At 39.3% G+C, this 24,526-nt stretch overlaps 1 protein-coding gene across 1 annotated transcript in view; it reads left to right on the top strand.

Moving 5' to 3' along the window:
- LOC121962891 (uncharacterized) overlaps positions 1-24,526 on the top strand; it is a 326,081-nt gene that overhangs the window by 80,185 nt on the left and 221,370 nt on the right. Inside the window, exons 5-7 of the mRNA XM_088074350.1 lie at positions 15,180-15,372; positions 19,416-19,491; positions 22,330-22,439. The gene's annotated coding sequence lies outside the window, so the exon portion shown is untranslated. The remainder of the gene's footprint in view (positions 1-15,179; positions 15,373-19,415; positions 19,492-22,329; positions 22,440-24,526) is intronic.

Below are 24,526 nucleotides of genomic sequence, written 5' to 3'. Positions count from 1 at the left end.
ATAAATTTAAACTGTAAGTGCAACTTGACTGGTTTGTAAAGACAAACACTCAGGAGGTGGAAATTCTTCAAAGAAAGAGCATTTCAAACGGCAAAAATGATATAAGGCTTTTAGTTTTGTAAATGAAACATCCTAAACATGCATATAACTTAAAAAACAGAAAAGAAGAAGAAACTAATAATTCCTTATATAACCTTATATAATAAAGGTGAGGAATTCTAGTTTTCTATTATTGAACATATTTTATAAGAACACCTTTATGCCTGTGCTGTATATCAGTGCTGTACAGTAACTTTTGGTGGTTTTCTTGATGAAGAGCCAGTGTTTAGTAATTTAGCCTTCCTTTAAACATAATGCTGTTGCTCCAGCTTCAACAGGAATATGTGCTATGATGTTAGTCGTTACTGGATTTTTAAAAAATTTCCTTATTACCAAAATCTGCATCAAAAGTTATTTCTTCATTTGCAAATTCTCAAAACATCTTGTGAAAATATCTGTTTGTATTTTATTAACTGCAGAAATGTACTTAAAAAGATCTCTAAATATTCATCTTGTCATCTCAATGAAAGGAAGCTTACAGTTGGATCACGCTCCGTCACTATGCAACAATAATCACCTTTACGACTCCTAAAAGCCGTTCGCTATTATAATCCAAAATGATTTGACTCGTAAAGCTCCCCAGAGCCGAGCTGTTGCAGTACAGATTGATTCATGTTTCATATTTTTTCACTCGTACCTTGATTGCTGTCTGCATGTACACTTGTTGTCTCTGCAGCAGAGCAACACAGGTAAATACCGCTCTGCACATCACAGGCACATAACAGACTGTAATCTTTACGTAATTAATCACTGCACAAGCAACGCATCTCCCCCCGCGCCTCCACTTTGTTTTTCTCTCTCTCTGAGCGAGGAAGAGGAGGAGCAGGAGGTGGCGGCGGTGGAGGAGGAGGTGCGGTCCCTCCTGGCAGCTGAGGCCGGTGAAGATCTGTGACAGATGGGGCCGAGTCACAAAACTCACAGCCTCGGGCGAAATTTATCCCCCAGAACTTTCCACAGGGTGCCCAGATTTACCTGATCAGAGAGATGTGGAGGGAGGGGTGTGTGTGTTTAAGTGTGTGCATGTGTGTGTGTGAGTGTGTGTGCTGGGCTCCAAAAATGTGCAGAGGAAGCCGAGGAAGCCTGGCCGCCTGTCATGGCTGACACAGAGCCCATCTGCCTCAAACCTGTGGCGCCCTCAGATCCCCCCCTTACACACACACACACACACACACGCACACACACTCACACACACTCCACCCTCTCCAAGCGCCCGTCTCCTTGCCACAACCCCTCCGCCCCCCGAAAATGAAACACAGATAGACACAGACCTTATGATGGCTACACATGTCGCCAGCTTTGCATACCTTCAAATGCACCGGGACTTTTACTTTGAAATTCACACACACACAAACAGAGCCCATAAAGAACCGAGCTTATGTGTCCCATATGTGATGCCACATTGAATATCCGGTCGAAATTGTCTTTTCTTTCTTGCCTTTCCTCCTCTGTCTCTATTTCAGTGGATGACACCGTGCTGCAGGGATTCCTGCTCCTTCTTATCCTCTAAAAACACGCAGAAAGCCACACAGATTGTGCCGTCGCAACGGTTTTTGATTTTGCAGAACTGTTGCATCGCTTTCTGTCCACATGTCTTTTTTAAAGTGAGTTTTTTTGGTTATCAGGAATAATTTGGGGATTTCTTATTAGAGGATGCATGTTGGAAGTTGGTTGATTGTTCCAACACTTCTCACGATCAAGTTCTTTAATCTTTTAAAAACCTGGAGAAATGTCACTTTTCATGTGCTGATTTCAGACACTTTTCACGAGTGCCCAAACTGTTGAAATTTTAGGAAAGTGGTGCAATCCCATGGGGAAAATGCAATGAGCAATTCGATAAAACTGTTATGCAATTCCAAGTAGATTCAGAAAATTATTTTTAAAAATGTCTATGCAAAAAAAGCTATGAAAAGCAAACTATATTTAAATTTATCAAAAATATTATTTAAAAGTGTGTTAAAGAATTATTACACTTTTTAAAGCACTTCTTTTCCTAATCTTGACCTTGTTTTATTTATTTTTTCTTTTTCTTATCTTTTTATTAGGTACAATTTTTCAGACAATTGTCTTGTACTTTTTAAGTAATTTCTTGCAATTTTTAAAATAACTTCTTCCTTTTTTATCTTGCTCATTGCCTTCTTCCCATGTTCTTAAAAGATATCAAGCCAGTTGACGAGGTTGTGAAAGGTTAAGGAATTTAAGTGGTTTTCAGCGTGTAAAACCACATTGTGACACTCTTTGTAGATGTTTTTGTTTTCTGTTCTTGTCTTTTAATATATCCAGTTCTGCAATATTTGCCAGAATTCATGACGCATCCTGAAGACATTTGATCACGTGTTCAGCGTCGCAGTGTAGGACAGTATTTTTGACTGTCTGCTGTCGTCCTTTTTTATTCAGACAACCTGACGTGAAAAACGCTCTCAGCCCACAGTTGGCTGCTCTGTAAACAGATTGTTCTTCTTCTGTGGCATTTGTGAGTAGGAGTGCAAGAGTACGTCCATCTGGATTGACATATCGATTCAACTGTCCAGTATATTCAATGCAAAGTGAAAATATTGATGCATGTCGTCATCTTTAACCCTTTGAAACCTGGATGATTTTTCTTGTCCTGCATTCAGAACCCTTTGAACCCTTAGCAAATTGCTTTTACTTTGAAATCATAGGTTAAAAAATGGCAGAGAAGTGTCATGTAAATTGCAAGAAATTTGTAGATTTAGAAAGCTGTTTTTAAAAAAAGAGAGAAAAATGTTCAAAAAACTAGTTTTATATTTTGCAGTTATTTTTCTTTTTTTTTTTTAAAAAAAAAAAAAACTGTAAGTCATTTCCTCATTTTTTTTGTTTTTCTTCTTTGTTTTTGTTTGTATTTTTTTTGTTTGATAATTTTAGACCTATTCTTTGTACTGTTTTTTTTTCTTGCTAGATTTGAGTCATTTCTTCCAAAGTTGCTCTTCGCCTTCTTCCTGTGTTTTTGTAAGAAATCAAGCCAATTTACTCAAGTTGCAAAGGATTAATAACATATATCAGGGCTTTTAGAGAACCCTGAAAATCAGTTTTCAACTGTTTCTACCAGTCGCCATGTTGATCATTAGATCAACTAAGAGAAGAATCATAATAATAATTTGTTTGCAAGATGAAAAGACGACAGTAAAGACATGAAATAATAAAGCTAAGTGGATTTTTGCAGGGGAGGAAGAGAGTTCGCTCCAATATATAAAAATGACAATACAAAAGAAAGAATAACAAGAGCACGTAAAAGAAACAATGCAATTATAAAAATCTGAACTTTAAAGACCTGTAAAAGTTTGCAGGGCTGTTAAATTTCGTCAACAAAGAGCTGAAATCAAACTTTAGATAATTATATTTTTCCAGGATAGTTTTATTGAAGCATATCAATCTTGCACTGAATACAGAAAAACGGCTTTTTGTTCAAACTGCCAACATCTTTATTGTCTCCGACGGGTCCACTGCCATCAGTTTTAAACAAAAATAAGACATAAAGAGAATAATGAACAGTCAGTTTCAATACATTTCAATACAATAGATCAAGAGAAAAAATACAGCAAAATAAATCCAAATATAAAAGTGAAGAAATAAGTAAAGAATGACCTCTAATAGTCATAAAAATGGTTAAACTATTGGATCACAGTACTAGTGGTAGAAGTTGTATCTCAGTGTTGGATTATGGGAAAAAATCAAATCTGGATCCAGTTTAGGTTTCAGTGTGAACGCACTTGATGAAAGTTTCTTCTCCGGTGCACTTTCAGACTCCTGTGCTGCGCTGATTAAGCTGCCGTCACCACGGCGACAGATGAAGAGTCGCGCGTTGCAGGGCCTCTAATTGGGGAACAAAGGTGTGTTGTCGTGGCTGCGGCGGCGATGTGAGGTGCTGATGGTGTGTGTGCGCGGGGAGGGTGTCCAATTTCTCCTCCTTTCTCCGAGCCGACCACTTTTTTAGCGCCCGCTTCACTCGGTAATTAACACCTGCCTCTTCAGTATGGCAGAGTGACGGTGCGGCGCCAAAATGCCCCAAGCATTTGTGTGTGTGTGTGTGTGTGAGAGAGAGAAAAGTAAGTTAAAAAAAAAAGAGAAAGCGGGAGATTGACGGTCTTATCATTAGTCGTTCTGATTGCCAACGTGTGTGTGTATAAATATGTAAAACCTGTGTGTGTGTGTGTGTGTGTGTGTGTGTGTGTGTGTGTGAGAGAGAGAGAGATGGGGAGTAAAGAGACAGAAAGTCAGCAGTATCATTAGTGGCAAAGCTTCAACACACACACACACACACACACACACACACACACACACACGCACGCACACACACTAGTCCAATTTCAAAAATGTGTCTTATTTTCCTTTTAGCTTGCGGCTGTGTTTTCTGGTGGCTCTATTCCCCCCTTCCCCCCTACGAAAAAAACAAAATGTGCTGCTGGTGCCATAAGGCCGCAGAGACAAAGAAACAGTCTGAACAGAGAGACCTGATGGACAGAGACACGTCCAAAACATCACCTGTCAGTCAAACAGTGTGGGCCGTGCTGTGATGTCTTTGTCCTTTAGTTTGCGCCTGCAGGTGTTGCACTAATTTTTGTCTTTGAAACTCTTGATTGTAGTAATTATGAAGTTCAGATTGGAAAATTGTTCATTCATTCAAGCATAATTTGCACACGAGCACCAAAAAACATTTCTATCTTTGAGTGAATTCTGAGCTGCACGTCCGGTAAACGATTTATGGTTTAGGTAAAAAAATTGCTGCTGGACCAAAATAGTAATTGATAATAAAAAGATCAATTTGCTGACGTTGACGGACGGAAAGTTTTCGAGAAGATTTAGTTAGTTGTAGTTAAATGGTTAAACATGTAAAAACCACAGTTCAGTTTGTATTTCACGGCAACACAAAAGAAAAAGAAACCCAATCAGACGCTTAATTTAGTCATTTTAAATGGATGCATGAATAACTGTTCTTTGCAGATAAAAATGACCTGATTTTTAAAAAATCTTAACTAAGTGACAAAACAGCAGTCTGAAAAAGTTATCAATGTCTTACAGAAAAAAATGTGCAATAGTCCACCTTCCACTTTCTCTTCCTCTTTTCCGTACTCTCTGTTGTCTTTTTTTTGCTTTAGCTCCACCCACTTCTCTCTAATATGTATATGTGTGAGTTTTTGGATAAGTGGAGTGTATGTTTGTGTGTGCATGTAACGCAAAAAAAGACGTGATGCTTAAAAAAACAGCTCCCCAGTTTTGCATGTGTCGGCGCGTAGCAGCGTCTGTTTTCTTGGATCGGAGTGTGTGTGTTCAGTTTGCCTGTTTAAAGCTCAGGGGAGCGAGAGGGTGTGTGTGTGTGTGTGTGTGTGTGTGTGTGTGTGTGTGTGCAGAGATGGCACTCGTATCATCCCTTTATAAAGACCTAAAAAACTAAATTAGGACACGTCTAAGACTTTAGGACTTTTCTGGGATTTTAGACATACCTCAGATTTGAGGACGTTTTCTTGATTTGACGATGTTTCTAGACTTTTAGGATGTTTCTAGGATTTTAGGACATCTTTTCAGATTTTTGGACCTTTAGAGAGTTTGAGGATGTTTCTGGCATTTAAGGACATTTTTGAGAATATTAAAGTGTTTCTAGGATTTCAGGACATTTTAAGGATTTTCTGACATTTGTAGGAAATTAGCCCGTTTGTAGGATTAAGGACTATTTTAGGATTTTTTAGGACATTTGTAGGATTAAGGACTATTTTAGGATTTTTAGGACACTTGTAGGATTACGGTCTATTTTAGGATTCTATAATATTAATGTGATTTTAGGACGTTTCAACAGCCCTTGAGTTGAATATCATCTGATCGTGTGTTTTTTTGGGATTTTGATGCACAATTTGTGTAAAGTATGAGGCTTTAGTCACAAAAAAAATGAATGCAATTTAGATTGCACATAAACAAACTCACGGTGTGAGCGATTGCACGTATACGGAGGGCAGGATATGCAAAATGTGTCTGTGGATGATGAAAGGACACTTCTGCTCTTTACTGCAACAACTCCAGTAATAACAACGGCATTATAATAGACTCCAAATAATAATAAATATTCATAATGTATGTGTAATTCTCTTTCAAGTCATTTCGGGTCAAGTTCCTCCCTGATAGAAGAGAAATATTTATGGAATAAGCAATTAAAATGGAATCAATAACTAATCAAAGGTGAATTATATGCAAGGATTAAAAATGCCAACCGCACATATCCTAAAGGAAATAAAAGGAGTGTATAGATGTAACCCGGATGTGTGCGTATGTATATCCAGATGTGAAAGTGTGACATTATCCTCTGTTTGTCTCTGTGCACGTGCACGCACGAGCGTGCACGTGTGAGTGCATATGTGTCCCTGCAGGACAGGGTTTATGATTTCACTCTCTGTACTGTATTAATAGCCTTAGCTGAGGTTATGTGGGCCCTTGGGTGCCTGGTAAAAACTGTCCTCCTACACAATTGAGCGTAGAGCCGTAATTTAGCCCGAGGCTCACCTACCCACAGCCACCTAATGCATGCTGGGTATTCACATGTGAAGTGCAGAGTGGGGAATGGTACTGGGAGGCTGCTTTCACTTTGTCTCCTCTTGTGTCACACACTGTATGACATGCAGCGACTGAAGCGAAGCGCTCGCTGTAGCTCGGATCTGTGAGCTGGTGTTGTTTGTTTGGGGAATGTCAAACATGAAGGACTTTTTGAAAATTATAAGCAAAAAGCAAATAATAACCCATTTTAAAAATTCTATTTAGACGTGTTTTACTCCCTTTGAAACATGGAGCGACGTCACTTTTCTTGTATTTGAACCATTGAACTGTGAGCAAAATAGTGCGATTTCTTTCAAAAACATGACAAAAAGGCAATGAGCAAACTGGCAAGAAAAGGGGAAAATGTCTGGAGAAAAAGAAACACTTTTTTTTACTACTACATTAATTTTCTATTCAAAATTATCTCTTTTTTTATTTTGACATTTTTGTCATTTTCATTTATTTTTTTGAAATTTCTTAGTATTTTTTCCGTTCTTTGTTCTTTCATTGCTCATTGTCGTCTTCTTTTTGAAAGAAATCAAGCCAGTTTGTGTTGGTTTAAAAGGACCAGTACCTCTGGTCTTTTCGGGTAAATGGTGAGCGGCTGAGTACGGCTGTATATACAGTATACTTATATATATATATAAATAACACTCCAAGGGTTAACACTTGGGGCCCGCTCTGATATTACACTCGTATGTGCACAAAATGCGCTTGAAAAATATTATCCATTAAATATTTTTTCTACTTTCTTCTACTTTCTACTTTTTTCTACTTTCATTGAGTAGATTTTTTAACCAACATCAGTCCTAATCATAAATGTCAAATATTCATTAATATTTTTGGATTTTTAATCTGTTTTTGTCATTATGCTTTTAGATAAAAAAAACATCAGAAAATGTCCCAAATATGGCAAAAAGTGATGTAATCAGGTGGAAAATAGTAAAAATTAAGAAGACAAAAGCGGAATGACACCCAGAAATAATACAGTGCATGTTTAATGCTTTGATGGCTGTGGGATCAAAAATGTCAGTTTGAATGAGTTTCAGTGGAGCATTTTTTGCACTTAACAGTCTGAATGTAACAGTTTAATTTCCACAGAGTATTTTAGACTTATTGTAGGAGCTGAGCTAGAAATGCCAAGATTAAACAAAAACACACAATCTTGCCAAATGTATGCATGAAAACTGTCCCTATAGATAAAGGTAAATGCAAACTGCTGAATACATTATATACAGTATGTTATGATTTCCTATTTTGCACAAAAACAAACAAAAATGCATTTTTATAACTCAAATTAGGAGAAATCTTCTCACATTAGAGCCATTAATGGAATCTGCGTGAAGCTGAATAACTAAAGTAAAATAAGGTTGTCATAAATTGATGGACGCGGACTCGTTGTGAAGGCTACACCTGTCGGCAGGACTTGAAAAGCCTTCAAACACGTCTTGAGTCGCGCTTTGTTTCCGCGCACACCCACTCGACACTCGTCCCATTCTTCTCTGAGACGGAGGATCCGGTCTGTCACTCTGTTACCTGATCTCCTTTAAAAAGCACCACAATGTTCCCGTTAATGCTGGTAATCACTCCATCAGGAGCCGCCGTCACTCATGTTAACGGCGGACGAACGCTGGAATTAAAAGTCAGATGGCTGAACTTCTTTCTTTCACGGTGCTGAATGTTTCTTTCAACGTCATTTAAATGTTTGGGAGTTTGTCTGCTCGGTCTTTCACTCCTAATGATCCGCCTCGCACAAACTCGTCGGGTGAAGAAGTCACGTCTCGGGGTCTGCGTCGGCTCCTAATCGCCCACAGTTCCCGCCGCTTTTTGGGGGAAGGTGGTGGTGGGGGTGGGGGTGGGGTGGGGGGCTGGGTCGGTGTGTTTTTTCTGGCCAGAAGCCGCTGAAACGGCTCATAAGCAAAATGAGAAACAAAAAAAAAAAGAACCTTGCAAATCTGACTTTCAGGAGTTTGGAAAGCGGCCAACTTCATCAGAAATGAACAAAAAAAGAGAAGCTCAGATAGTTTCGTATGGAAAAAGACACATTTGGGTGAACTGCACACTTCCATAAAAAGGCTTGTGCAAATATTGAAATATCCAGAGCCAAATATCCCTCACACACACACACACACATTTATATATTTTTCATATATACTTGCTGTTCTCCTGTTGCTTATCAAGATGTCAGTGGTCATATGATGAGTGTGAAGGCTCCGAACACCCGGATGTTGGAGAAAAGAGGGAGATGAAGAAAGAAGGATGTGAAAACAGAAAAATGGATGGTAAATTAGGGAAGGAGCTGCAGTGACAGAGAACAGGGAGCGAGGAGGAGACAGAGGGAGAAGTGTGTGGCGGACATGTTGGCGGTCACGCTCTGCTGTCACCTTCTTTTTGACCGGAATTCATCCTCCCCTGGCGAGTTTCTCCCATCTGTTCCTCCGCCGAGCAAAAAACTCTGCAGCTCCCACTGCTGCACGCTGCTTCCCCCAAACCGCACTGCCTCGCACGAAACCCACAAAAAACATTTTACAATAGGAGTTAATATTCAATGCATGTTTGTTTGGCAGCTTCAATAATTTAGCTGCGTGAAAAATACTGAGTCAAACGCGGAAAAATGTCGCTGTAAATTGTTCCACCTCAAAAATACACACCGCTGTCTGTCACTCACGTGCATGCAGACTCATTTTACTAATGAGGATTCACATTTAAACAAGCTCATAGTCCTGAAGTTCACAGCAGGGGGGCAAAGGTCTCAGGGGGTCTGGGGTCCTAAATTTCAAAATTTAAAAAACTCATTTGCTGTAATATTATATAATATATCATAAGCAAATACACTTACACAGTACAGTATAAATATGCTATAATGATAGTCTACATAAATTACACATGTAATGCCTCATAGATGTTTACATTTTAGTGAGACTTCATATGAGCTTTACAAATATATAAAAAAAACCACAAATACTAAACAAATATACAAATATATATAAAAACAAATATAAACAAAAATAAAAACAAATTAAATAACAAATATATTGAAAAATGCATAAAAATATACAACAAGAAAATAATAGAAAAACATTCTAAAAAGTATAGAAATATGAAAATAATACATAGAAAAAATATATGAATAAATATAAAAACTAAAAGCACTTTAAAATATACAAAAATAAAAATAACACTGTTAAAACATGTATAAAAATATACAGAAAAAGTCCTACATAAACAAATAGAAAATAAATATATAAAAATAGAAAAAAATAGTAAAAATAGAAAAAGAAATATTAAAAGTCTCCATGTATTGAAATAACAAATAGGAAAAAAAATAAATTTAAATTAAAAAAATTTAAAAAAATATATCATAACACATAAAAATAGGAAAATTAATATAAATATATTAATTTAAAAACACTGATTTTTTTTGGTACAAATATAAAAACTAACACCATTGACAGTTACATAGCTTATGTAAGTGTCACAAAATTGCAGTTTTCTACTTTTTCATTGATTTGAAAGCAATGAAATATAAATACAGTACAGTGTTTGAAACTGTACCTATCCAATAATATATTATTTAGAGTATTTTGGATGATAACGTTTGTGTGTTATAGGGTAGCATTTTTTATTATCTATTTATTTATGAATATATTTGGGAGTTTTGTGAATATATACTTACTGCTTTGTGTTTGTTTGGTTTTGTCAGGTGAAATAGAAGTACAATAAAACAGAAATACATAAGTGTAGTACTAGTACCTCAAAATGTGGGCTGAATCCTCGAGTAAATGTATTAGATTGTGTTTATGTGTTAACTTTTATGTATCCGAAAGTCCCTCCGAAACGTTCTTGTTTTTGTTTTCTCAAACATTCTCAACAATCCCGGCACCAAAGAAGAAGAAATCTCCTTTAATTTCCTGCTTTAAAGGAAGTGATAGCTTTAGACATCAGTGCGGGGACGAAAAAAGTCCTCCTCGTGTTTTTTTTTTCTTTTTTCTATCAGCTAAAGACATCTTAGTGGAGGAGCGTCTTTGTATTAACTTTTTAAATTCCAATTACAAAGGAGGTTTAAGATCTCTCTGCGGAGTTTGACTTAGAGTCCGTGTTTGATCTCCTCGTCCTCCGCTGGGATCTCCTCGTCTCCTCTCCTGCCTCTTCACCTTCTCTCTCCTCATTTCAGTCTTCACTCACTCGTCCCCCTCTCCGCCCGTCTCCTTTAAATCCTTTTCACCCCCTTTCTCTTTTTCTTTCGCCTGCTCCTCCTTTTCTCTCCTCGCCTCCTTTTTGCTTTGTTAATTTCTCTCTTTTCCTCTTCAGTGGCCTTTTTTGTCCTCCTTTTTCTCCTCCTCCACCTCTTTTTCTGTCCACCTTTTCTTCATCCTCCTTCATCCTCTTAGCCCTCTTCCTCCTCTTCTCTTTAATCCCTCTCCTTTCTTCCTCTGTCTCCTCTTTTCATCATTTTTCCTCCGTGTCTACCTGCCTCCTCCTCCTTATTCTTCTCCTTTCTTTTCTCCTCTCTCTTCTTTTCTCCATTATCCTTATCGTCCTCCTTTTCCCACCTTTTTCTTCCATTTTATGCTCCTTTTCCTTCCTTACTTTTTCTCCTCCTCCTCGTTCTCCTGCTTTCTTTCTTTGTCCTCCTGCCCTCCTCATCTTCCTATTATTTTGTTCTTGCTCCTTTTTCTCTCGTCTTTTCCTCATCTTCCTCTGCTCCTCCTTTCTTACTTTTCTTGTGCTCTTTTCTCCTCGTTCCCCTGCTTTTCCCAACTTTCTTTCTTTCTTTCTTTCTTTTTCTTTCTTTCTTTCTTTCTTTCTTTCTTTCTTTCTTTCTTTCTTTCTTTCTTTCTTTCTTTCTTTCTTTCTTTCTTTCTTTCTTTCTCCTCTTCCTCCTGGCCTTCCTCTTGCTCCTTCCTTGCTCCTCTTTATCTCCATCCTCTCTTCTTTGTTTCTTTCCTGTCCTCCTCCCTCCTCTTTTTTCTCCTTTCTTCTCATCTTCCTTTCCTCCTTCTTTTCATCACAGTCGTCTCCTTTTTCCTCTCTCTCCTTTTTACTCTTCTTCCTCCCGTCCTCTTCCTCTCCCTCCTCCTCCTCTCCTGCTCTTCCCATCTCTTTTCTGTTTCACCTGGCCTCCTCAGCCTCCTCTTGCTCCTCTCTCTTCTCCTCTGTCCTCTTTTTCCTCTTTTGTTTTCCTCATCTTCCTCCTCCTCTTTTTGTTGCCCTCCTTCCTCCTTGTCCTCCTCTCCTTTCTGGCTCTTACTTTCTTCCTCCTCTTCTTCCTCTTGGCCTCCTCACCTTCCTCATGCTCTGACTTTGCTCCTCTTTCTCTCCCAGGTCCTCCTCCTTCCTCTTTTCTTTTCCTCCACTCTCTCTCCTCTCCTTTCCCTTTTTATCTTCCTTTCTTTTTCTTCTTTCCCTCCTTCCTCGTTCTCTCACTTTTCCCAGCTCTTTCCTTCTCCCTCCTCTTCCTCCCCATCTCGCTCTGTCTGCTCTCCTCTTTCCTGTTTTTCCTCTTCTCTTTTCCTCATCTTCCTCTCCTCCTCCCCATCACAGTTATCTCCTTCTTCCTTTCTCTTCCTCCTCATATTACTTTTTATGTCTTCCTCCTCTTTTGGCCTCTTCATCTTCCTCCTCCTTCTTTGTTTCTTCTCCTCATCGTCCTCCCCTTCACAGTTGTCTCCTTCTTCCTCTTTCTCCTCCTTAAATTACTTTTTCTCCTCTCCCAGCCTTTCCCATCTGTCTTTCTCTTCTTTTTCTTTCCTCTTTCTCTTTCTGGCCCTCCTCCTTCCTCTTTTCCATCTTTTTATGTCCTCTCCTCCTTTTCTCCTTGTTCTGTTCTTCCCAGGCCCTCCTCCATCCTGTTTTTCATCTTTTCTTTTCCTCCTCTTCCTCCCTCCCTTCAGTTGTCTCCTTCCTCTTTCACCTCCTCCTTTTAATCTTCTTCTTGCCTCCTCTCCTGCTCGTCTTCCTCCTACTCTGCAACAATCCCTCTTTTTCCTCTGGGTCCCTCCTGTTTCTCCTCTTCCTACAATCTGTCTCCAGCTTCACCTTGGATATCCAAGTGGTATTACGGGACCAGAATAAAGTGTGTGTGTTTGTGTGTGTGTTCATCTGGCATGTGTATCTAATCTATAATGTGTGTGTGTGTGTGTGTGTGTGTGTGTGTGTGTGTTGAGAGATCCTCGACGCTCCCTTTGGTGCTGAAATAACAGCAGGCAACAGCTTACACCTTTGAATTCCTTCACTGACTCTCTGAGTGTGTGTGTGTGTGTGTGTGTGTGTGTGTGTGTGTGTGTGTGTGTGTATGTGTGAGAGCAAATCCGAGCTACCTCTCTACCTATTGGACTTAATAAAGGAGTGTCTGGGTAACCATTACCCCCACAGCCATGCAGAACAAATTACATTTAATGGGGTTTCTTTGCCCCCACAGTCGTTTTCAGCGTTCGCTTCAAAATTTCAATTTAGTGCTTAATGCTAAGGTTTCCTTCGATGTATTATAGAGCAATATTATACCAATTACGGCGTCTGCGAACATTAAATTAAATGCATTAGCACAATATTGGAGAGAAAGGCAGCCGTTTGAAACAAGTTCTGTTCCAAAGCGATGCAGGCAAATGATCCGGGATATGAAAGGCGCGCAAAGAGGCTTGACATCGAAATGCAATTATGGTTGTTGTCTTACAGTTTTATCTGTGCTGAATCATTTACTTTTTTTTAATATTCCATATGGATTCTGTGGAGCCGACAGCGTCGCCATTTAGCACGGTGCAGATCGGCGGCTGAACGCTGACGCAGGGTGTCGGAGCGAAGAGGTTTCGATCAGACTCAGCGCAGATCAGAGTTCACAGGAGGGACTGAGCGTTTAACCCGCTGTCATCAGAGACACCTGCAACTTCTGCTGCTGTTTCCGTGCTTTAATGGGAGTTGGTGCGCTTGTACTTTTATTGATTTTAAAGACTGTTATTTTAGTTTTGCACATGTTGTAATTTTTCACTGAAAAGTCAGTTTGCTTCGTGCACTTTATGCATCCACTTTGAGCTAAAGACTGTAGGGAAATATAAATGTCGAGTCTGTGATGTCAGCCAAAGATGTCTAAATGATGGATTTAGGGTTTATTAGTAACAAATATAAGTGGGCTGAATTTTAAAACAAGGAAATGTAGATGGGCCAGACCCTTTAGCAACCTTTTTTAGCTATTGGAAATGACAAATTTTGGAAGAAAAAAAAATCCAGTAAATAGTGTTAATCTTCATCATTTCACTCTAAACTGTTGTTAATGCAATGAACCATAACAAGTTTTTTTTTTTATATGTATCACTGAATATATCTTTGTGTGAGTACTTCCACATGTGTTTCTTTATAATTTGGTGATTTCAAAAGAAAACATTCCCTCGAAAAACCCCTCAGGCCCGTTGGTTTGGAAGGTGTGTTTTCTTCAAAAATCACCAAAAATTACAACGTTTATCACAACCAGAAAATGCAAAATCACTATATATTTCAAAACTTTTCCAGGCCTGGAAGTTGCTATTTGCATATTCCATGATTTTTTTTTCCATTTTCCTCCTGAACATATGAACTCTGGAAACAAAATGCATGCCTTAGAGATTTTGACTTTGCATCAGTGAGTTTGGATCAGAGACCACTGAATCGATAACCTGATCCAGATCGATGGATCGTTTCACCGCTAAACAGCGCTAGCCTGTGCGTCCTCATGAGGCCCAATGAAAAACCAGTTGCTTCCTGTTTTTTTCAAAGTAAAAGTTTGTGTTTCCTGTGCTTACTCTGCTTTATCGGCTATCTTGGGATGAGGCAAAACATCGGATTTACTGGAACGAGCAGAAACACCTTTATATTCATACAACAAGATGTTTTTCTCTTCGAACCACCATCAGAGTCCTCGCTCGCCGCTTCAAACCAGCGAAGCGTCTCGTCACAATTCTGCAGATATTCTCTCGTGTGACCTGCGTGTCGCCCAGTGTGCGAGGGGAGGAACCAGAGACGACAGCGGCAGCAGCAGTGGGGGCAACGACAGAGAAGGGAAAGGAAAAAAAAAAAGCAGATGGCTGGATGGGGACCAAGTCGGGGACCGGTCACGTGACGGGGCGGCGTGCCATGGAACTTCCTGCTCGCTCTCCCTTTCTGTCGCAGCAGTTGGTGTCACTACTCGCGCCGTCTGCGTGAATTCGAGGCCCCGGCTGAACAGATTGGCCAGTCGGCGAGGATCATTCGCAGAAAACTCTGCTAATCTCCCACCGGCTGCCTCGACCACACTCACATACACTGTCTCTCTTTCTTTCTTCCCTCCGCGCAGACTTCTCCTCAAAACTGTGTCGAGGGAGGGCAGAGGATTTAGAAAACATGTCATCATGAGCTCAGTTCCAAACCGAGATATACACCATTCGCAAAAAAAAAAGAAAGAAAGAAATACCTACTCTTACAAAATAGTGCTTTCAAGTTTTTGACCATCTTAAAGGGGTATTACACCCTAAAACGCACCACATTTAAACATAAAATAAATACTTTCTCTCTCCTCTCGCTGTGTTTTTCTTCAGCATTCCTCCGGCGTCCAGCCTGGTGGGCTTTTTTTTTGTCTGAGAGCCGAGCGGAGCCGAGCATGAAAGTGACTTCCTCGATCATCTCTGCAGCCCGCGGCGTGCTGCTCAATCCTCCATCGCCGTGATGGACTCCGGGGTCACGACTCGCTTCCTCCTGGAAACTCGCCTTCACCGAGAGACGTCTTAAGATGTGAGATATCTCTCTCTCTCTCACACACACACACACACACACACACACACACACACACACACAGTTAGTAGTTTTTTTGAGTTAAGTGTATATGACAGCTGCTCACAGATTTATTAAAGTCAGACTTTATGTTTTCACAATGTAAATGAGTGTTATATACACAATCACCTCAGTCATGGAAAACCTGGAAAAGTCATGGAAGTTCACAATCACATTTTCCAGGCCTCAAAAAATCATGAAATCAGTAAAAAAAAATCATCATTGTAAGTTTTGGAAAAGTCAGATAACGTAACGTAACCTAACGGCAAATGTCTTACCTGTAGCTGTCAATGTAACGCAGCTCTGCTTTGTGTTAATGTGATATTTCCCATCATGCATGTTTTTTAATGTTCTCCACGTTCTGCCTCGTTATTCATGTTTGCCTGCTAACTGGAATTATGTCTGAGTTCGGATATGTTAAAAAAACACCACGCAAGTTTAACTAGACAGAAAATAGTTATTATGGGTTCTTGAAAAGTCAAATTAGATTATATATTATAAATATATATATTTATATATATATATATATACGCTGTATACTCTGAGAACTCAAGTCAAGTCCTCTACGATCCTGCTGCACAGTTAAATGTCTGCTTGATTTGAGGCGATTTAAGTCGACTGAGAGTCTCCGAATGATGATTTGAGCCTCCAACTTTTAAGGGGAAGCCCGAGTTGACAGTGTGCATTTCCGAGCAAAGAGGCATGTTTCGTATTTCTGTTGTTTGCTTCAGAAAAACAGGACACCTATCTTTAAACTTTGTTGATATCTGATTTGCCAGGTTTCATTTGTTTTAGCCTTTTTTTTCTAGTTTTGGCGTCCCACGTCAGGTTGCTCACGTATGATTGGACAGCTGATGTTCTAGGGAGGTGTTTAACGAGGGTACATGGCTGTTTGATCACTTTGTAACTTTACTAGTATCTACTGGATTTTAAGATGTATAAAATAATAGAAAATAATTTAGATTTTTTAATCAAGACCAGCCCTGAATTTTAATAGTTTCTTCCTTTGCCCATCTTACACCCTTCCTCCAGTTTTCATGAAATTTCGGCTGGTAGTTTTTCTCTAATCCTGCAGACAAACAAGCTGAAAACGTGACCTTTTGTTGGTGAAGGTAATAATAGCGAGATACAGAACAATCAGAGAAATACAGGGGGAACTCCACAGTATATAAAAATTAAGATGAAAGAAGAGAAATAAAAACGCTCTTTGAGGTCTGAACTAGTTAGCAGAGCACTCGAGCCGTGCGACGCCAACAGCCAACGACTCCATAAAGTCAGACGCTGCGTCGCTGCGGCTCAAACACGATCGCTCTCATGAATTTAATAAGAATCGCAGTAAAACTCAGTAAAGCTCGTCTGCACTGTTGTGTGACATCGCTGTGTGAGCGTCTTTGAGTCTTTACGAGGAAGTTTTTCCCTTTAAAGGGCCACTCCGTCATTTAAAAAAAAAAAGGAATGAAAAACAAATGGGCCGAGTACAGTACAACAAAGCAATGCTCTTCTTTCGCTACACAAATAATTAACTCTTTAATGAGCTTTTACTTCCAAAGGGGAGGTCTAATATTAATATTTTCAAATCCCAAACCTTTATTATTATTATTTTTTATATATATTATATTATATTAGATGAGATGTTTGATGTTTCAACGTTTTTGACCTTTGACATTTGCACAATTCTTGGCACATCTCTGAATGTCAGTGTTTTGTGTTAAAAACATGTTTTGGGCTTTTGGCTCCTGCTTTAAGTCCAAAATCTGCACAGTCACGGGGAACAATAGCAAAGGTCAAAGTAACAGATTTTTATTTTTCTTCAAATGTAGATTCATTCATATTGTTGACTTCTTAAGGAGAAAACAGCCAGCATGAAGAGAAAATAAAATCCTACTCACCATGAAACCCTCTATGGATTTATGTCATACTGACACAAAAGGCCATAAATGAGTATTTAAGGAGCATATATGACATGTCCTTTGTAAAGCCATAAATCCAGACATTTAGGATTTCAGGTTATCTGGCGGTGGGATGTTGACTCGATGATCTGACGCAGGTGAAGGAAAATAAAAGAAGAACTTGGCACGTGTTGATGTGGCAGCGGTTCTCGTTTCAGTGGCGGCTGGTGCGCCGCTCTCAGGACCTTATCACATTTTTTAAATTTGCATCGGAGTCTTGTGTCCTGTCGGCTCCGAACAAGGTCCGCCCATCCGGTGCAACAGCTTGACCCAGGATGTTAGGAGTTAATCGTGTCTCGTGCACTTCAAATGTGCACAGATACTGACAAAATGAACTTGGAGAACGTGTCTCCATGTGTAACGAAGAGCATGAATGAGCTCTTCAAGGATTTCTTTGCAAAAACACGGAAGGCCGAAAAATTGGTGCTTATGGCTAATAAACAACTTTTAAGAGGTTGTTGTGGTTAAAACAGGTTTGTTAGAAATGAGGAAAGTTGTGTTTTTCGGCAGAAAATGTTACCAGTTTGATTGGGATGCAAACTGCAATATTCGATGCATTATTGGCTTTTTCACCTCCCTGATCTTAACTCTCTATTTCACGTCATAAAGGACACATTAGGTTTTGCATTTACACTGAAGGTTGGTGTTGGATGTAAATTCTTGGCTGCAGAATTCGGATGTAACTCAGGGTGCAAACATTGGTCGTGTTATCTACCTCTTTACTAAGTTGTTGACTTCTTCATTGGTGTGTCTAATGTGCTCCTGCATTAGAAACTGTTAAAAACGGACTCTGCCCCTCTGAATTTAACCCCACCAATGAGATTAGCCGTCCTCCTGCCCTCCGAGCGGCTCCGCCTGCAGAGAAATGTGTGTACAAGTGAAACTCCACTGTGCGACAAAGCCACACTGGATTTATTAAAATCCACTCCAAAATGTACTCGTGCTTTATCCGGCAGAAAACGAGAGCACCGTTTATACCTCTTGGCTGCGGCTGCGAGGCGGCTGAGGAGACGAGCACCCAGTGTACTTTAAATGTGTGAAATGTGGCGAGGAGAGGCAGCGGGGACCACCAGGTGCTGCCTCTCCACCTCGAGCCGGCCGAGGAGCGCTTCTCCTCTCCAATAACCCAAAGGGCTGAGATGCCACTCGCAGCAGCCGAGCCAAAAGACATTTCAAGTGTGCACTTCAAAGGGGCCTTGGATTATGTTCGCGCACAGTCTATCCTGAGGGGATCCTTTGAAGGGAAACTTACTGCAGAGCCACTGGTGGCCGCTGTGTGTGTGTGTGTGTGTGTGTGTGTGTGTGTGTGTGTGTGTGTGTGTGTGCGCGCGTGTGCGTGTGTGTGCGTGTGTGTGTGTGTTTGTTTGTTTGTCTAAACCCATTTTACTCACTGCTCTTGCCACTGTGCTGCGGTGTTGGGAGGGGTTTCCTCCCTGCAAAAAGTTTCAATGTAAACAGAATTTCTAGAGTTTTTATTCCAAAAAGTACACATTTCACTTTGGGAATATGAAGCTTAACTTCCATATTTCACAAACAAGGAGATCATCAAACAGCAAATCATAAACACCTGCAGTGTTGTTGTGCAAAATAAAAATGTGCGTGTAGGATGCTTTCGGAAAATAAGAGCCTGTAGGAACATTTATCAAAAGTGTTTATGAAAATGAGCTTAAATTGTGAATCTTATAAATATTAAAAGGTATGTTCAGAAGTGTCAACCTAGACCCAATTTTCTTGTGTTTTTGTGTCAAAGTGACGAAAGGGAATAACATTTTTTTGCAAATTATTTCAGTGTGCAGTGCAGCCACTCTGACCAGTTATCTGCTGTCAGTTTACATCCACAGATTTTTAGATTTATTTTGTTTTATTTATTTATTTTGCCACTGACGGGCTCAGATTATTATAGCAAGTGTCTGACACAAAAATGCAAAAACATGGGAGAATAGGGTCCATGTTGGAAAATACCAGGGCTGTACTTTAAGTTGCCACCACTGGTTCCAAAAAAAGGGATTTTTTTAGTTGTAATGATGAAAATAATAAAATCTTTTACTCTTGCAGGACCTTATTTGAGGAAAGCACCAGCCAGCGTCACCATCACGCTGAACCACCTGCACACAGTTGTCACCTGCGAAAGGTTGGTTCCTCTCTGTCTCTAATGGCTCATTACAGCTTTGTTTCTGCAAAACAGTGTGCAGAGAGGTGGTTGTTTTTGCGTGGCAAAAATAGGAATATAGGAAAATGACATGCCCAGAGTTGTTACATTGCAGCTTTTTTGCAGCCGTCTGCAGCTCTTGCTCAATAAATTAGTCACTTAGACAAAAAAAATTGAAAAAAAGGGTCCATGTTAAAAATACCAAACATAAAGTCGGAGGTTTAGTGTAAGTAATATTTAGTATAACACTGAAAAGAGGAAATTAAAGATTAACATGGTTCTAGGTTTAAAAATGTTCACCTTTCATTCAAAATACCGACATCAGTTTACTTGCTGCCTTAAGATGCCTTTCAAAAGATATTTAACCCTTTAAAACATAAGCAATTTGGTGAGATTTCTTTCCAAAATACGAGGAAAAAGGCATGAAATATCCTGCAAACTGCAAAAACATTAGAGAATTATCAAATAACTATGGATTTTGTTTTTATAATTATCAATTTTAAATCAGGTGAAAAATCAATGCATTTTTCTTATTAATACTTAAATATACTATATTTCATTTTATTTTAGCACTTTTTTATGGTAATTTCCTTTTTTATTTTAGTATTTTTTTTTTTTAGTTTAGTTTTGGTCTTTTTTACTTACTTTTTCAATTATTATTTATTTATTTATTTATTTTTTACCAATTTCTTGCAAGTGTTTCTTGTTAAATTGCTCATTGCCTCCTTTCCATGTTTTTTTTTTTTTTTTAATCAAACAAATTGGCTCAGGTTTCAAAGGGTTAATTTAATTATGTTGTATGAAATGTATGCATTGGTAAATAATGACTCTTTAATGAAACCAATATGAGAGCATTTATCAAAATGAATATGAATAGGAACTTAAAAAATCTAAAAAGCATAGGATCAGACGTTGTACAAAAATACCAGAAATTCATTTTTAAAGGCGTTTGCTGAGTAGAGATCCAGTTTGTCATTTTGGAAACCAAAGACCTCCATCTGCAGGTTTCCAGCGACCCGCCGTAACATCAACTTTTGATTCAGTTCAGCGTTTCCGCACGTGTCACTGCAGTCATGCAAAGGTGGCGGCTGATTAGCAGCTAACAAATTGCACGGCGCCGATGGGAGGCAACCAAACATCTGTAGGACACCTGCACCCGCGGATGCCAGGATATGAAACACCGCCGAAAATAAAGGGACGGGGGGCGTTGGGGAAAACGAAACAACAGCAACTCTGGCAGGCGATTATCATAATTAAAGCCGCATCAATTAAAGGGGTCAATCACTGCGCGGCTGCCACCTTCCTCCGCAGATGGTGAAATTTGTTTAGGGCTGCCTCCTCCTTCCTGACACTGCAGAGGGACGGACACAGAGCTGCACTTTACCAACAGCGTCAGAAACACACACGTGTAAGAGCAGGACAGGAAAAGCATTTTTGATATTTTCTATCAGGTGCCAGCTTCCTCAGGATCAACTCTTATTCCTGAATCAATCCCAAAAGCACCAAAAGGCTCCTTTTTTACAATTTGGATTCCTAATACCACACAGTGTAATATTGTTATTGGTATTCTGTAAGATGCCAACAAAGTTCAGTTCAGTTTATTCACAGAGTCAATAAAAATAGATAAAAACATGATTTTAAGTACAGTTAGACCTGTGTGAATAGGGGTACCCTGATAAACTATTCAAAGCTTGTATGCAGGGGCCCAGACAATAAATGACATACAAAATGTACAAATATTAATGTTTACCTGCAACCTAACTCTGATCTAAAACTTCAAAAACATTAAAAATTACTCTAAGATCCTAAAGGTAGAGATAAGAGTATGTATGTATATATATATATATATATATATATATATGTCCCATATAAGCTGTTTGCTTTGTAGTAAAGTAAATTATGAAATCTGAAATCACATATGAAACACATAGCGACATAGCGAATTAGTGGAACTTTTTTTTGCAAATCTGCTTATAGAGGGTACTCCAAAATACTAGAAATCAGGTGTAATAGTCAAGACAGACAGATAGATAGATGTGTAGATAGATAGATATTTTGAATATATAAAGCAAAAAAACAGTCAAGTCGTTACATTATGTATGTAACTTGAAGTAACATTAAGTACGTGAAGTAAATTGGCAAGAAATTGGTAAAAAGTTTCAAAAAATTACCTGGAAGTAGGAAAAAAATGTATGCATGTATAAATAAATAATAAAATATGTTATTTTTCTAAACTTAACCTACTTAAATTTCAAAAGTAACTCTGCTTCCTAAATCTAAACAGTTTAACTTTATATGTACTTGAGATTATGTCCATAACTTTATTTTATGTGTTCAGTAGGTGACACGATGATACCATTTGTGTGGTGCTAAGTAGTTAGATGTCACATTAACTGATGCATGTGCATTTTTATAAGATATCGTATGAACCATTGTATGAAGATATGGCTGCGTCTTTTACAGGCAATATGAAATAGTTTGTTTTCGTCGTGTGGCTTGAGGTATATGACTCAGTCAAATGAAGAGCAGTGCGCTCAAAACATCATTTGTGCTCACTGTAATCACTTTAGCATTGGGAGCGTTTCACTGCAGACCACACACTGATGCAATCTGACTGAATAACATTTCTGTTTAACTGCAGAATCTGTGATGCTTTTAAAGCCTGTTGCAGCTGAGTGTTTCTGTATATTAGCACGGCAGCAAATGTCCAAATTGATGTTTCACTCATGCATTCTGTTGTTGGACAAAGCTAATATTTTGCACCTTTTCTGCAAAGTCTAAATGCAGTTGACTTGAACTGAGAGGTTTTTCCATTTGCAGGCGGATGCTGTGAACTCCAGCAGCTGCAGAGTGAAGCAGGATTTGCTCTCTGTCCCGGAGGTCCACCTTTAAGCAACGAGGAGTGATTAGCTGCGGCAGCTTCGGCCAAGGTGGGTGCTGCACAGCCGGCATTTTGCATTTTAATCGTGCCAGCCTGGTGACAGGAACTGCAGGAGGAGATAGAAAAGACACGGACCTGCGGTGGCTCTGTTAGACCGTTACACTGCACGAATCAGAAAAAAATAGCCGTACAGCTTTGAAAACGTTTAATTTATTGTCAAATGTTGCAGTCATTGTTAAACAGATATCATATTGTGGCTTCAAACGAGAAAGTGTCGGTATCTGCCCTTTCATGGACGCTTCAGAGTGTCACAGGATTAAACGGGACTATTAGCCGTGAAGCGGTGTCAGATTCCCTCGCCGTGAGGTCATCTCCCCGCCAAATAAGAGCAGTAAACAAAAGGGGCGGAGCGGCGACTTTCAACGCGGGGAAGTTGAGAGCCGCCGCTGACCTGAGAGGGGAAGTGTGGGTGGGTATAGCGGCCGCGGGGCCCCGGCGGGGGGCCGGCTTCCACCCAAGATGAGGACTGACACCGGGGTTCAGGGGTTAATTTGTGTAACAGGCGAATTTGCATACAAATGAAAAATGACAGAATTTTTCTGTTCTCCGCAACTTTCAATGTCATCCGCATCAAGCCGGGCCTATCTGCCGCCCCCCTCCACCCCCCTCCCTGCACGCCGTTTGAAGAATATTCATTACTTGTGAAGCTGGGGCACCTTGTTTGCTATTAATCTCCACCGCAGGTCAATGACTTAATTTGCTCAACTTTATCAGTGGTGCCATTCACTTTTTCTTTCTTCCTCCGCCCGTCCGTTCCCTTTGTAGCTCTTTCTAAAGTGTTCTCATTGCTTCTCTTCATAGAGACCGGCTAAGCTTTTTAAAGCACAACAAAGGCACAGTAACTCTGGTCTCTGAAAGAGTTTTGAAGACATAAATGAATTACTTGAGAGGGAAATATACGCCGGCCCTCTAGATTGCTCCTTCTTCTCTTCTCCCGCAACGCCCAACAACTTCTGGAGAGATTTCCTCTCAAATCTCTCCTTTTTTTCCTCTCTCTCCCTCTCTTGGTCTTGATTGGATTGATTGTTTTTCTAATCCAGGGGAAATTACTTGCAAAAAGGGGTCACATCATCATGGTGAAAATAGTGAAGAAAGGAGTGAAGAGCTTTCCGCTGATAGAGAAACAGAGAGGCAGCACGTAGGTGAATGCTGCGTACAGTGAGTCTTGTATCGACTCTTTTCTAATTAAATGCCGTTCAGATAAAAGCACACAACATACTGACGCCATGTTTCATCTTTAAACACATTCACTGATCATTTCATGAAGCATGTCCAGTGGAGATGGCTTAGAGCTGCATTCATCAGATATTGATAGCAAATCATGCCAATTAGACCTTCCCGAAATCATCTCTACCTCAAACTTCAACAGTTAAGAAAGGCTCTGTTTAACTATGAAGAACCACAGAGTCGGTTAATGATAATAATAAGATGATAATAAACTGTATTTCTATAGCACCTTTTATACAAGAAATGCTGCCAAACGTGTTTAACAAAAAGAAAATATCAAGCTTCACATATAAAGAAATAAAAGACATAAAGACGCAGTAAAACCTGCATGTAACAACAAAACAAGATCAGAGCAGAATGCAGCGCAACCTCACATGGATAAAACCCACGTGAAAATATTAGTAAAATTAAGAGAGAAATAAGGATAAAAGTAGAATGCACAGACAACATAACACAAGATGGAAAATAAAACCCATTACCATAAAATTGATTAAAATAAAGCAAAAAATAAAGTGCATAAAATGTAAGAAATTAAGGAAAATACATCATTTTAAAGGGGTGCAGCAGTGCAAAGTAAAATGCAAAGCATTTGGGGATGTAGGTTTGTTGACTGATATTTTTCACATTAGTCATTTTTTTCCATATGCAAAAGTTTTGAGTGGTGCACCTTTTAAAATATGCTGTCTTACTCTCTTAAAAACGCCTGTGATGGACAGGTGTTGCAAATTAGTGTTTAGCTACTGACACTAAACAGTGTGCCTGCGGTTCTTGTGCATAAAAGTACATTTCTTATAATACTAACACTACTAAACTTAGAAGCAGGCTGTTTGTCCAACGTACCTGTCAACA

Source organism: Plectropomus leopardus, chromosome 24, assembly GCF_026936395.1.
Source record: "Plectropomus leopardus strain MGB_pleo_1.0 chromosome 24, ASM2693639v1, whole genome shotgun sequence".
Taxonomy (NCBI): domain Eukaryota; kingdom Metazoa; phylum Chordata; class Actinopteri; order Perciformes; family Serranidae; genus Plectropomus; species Plectropomus leopardus.
The sequence above is the reverse complement of the archived record's forward strand: the minus strand, read 5'-3'. Positions and strand labels throughout refer to the sequence as shown.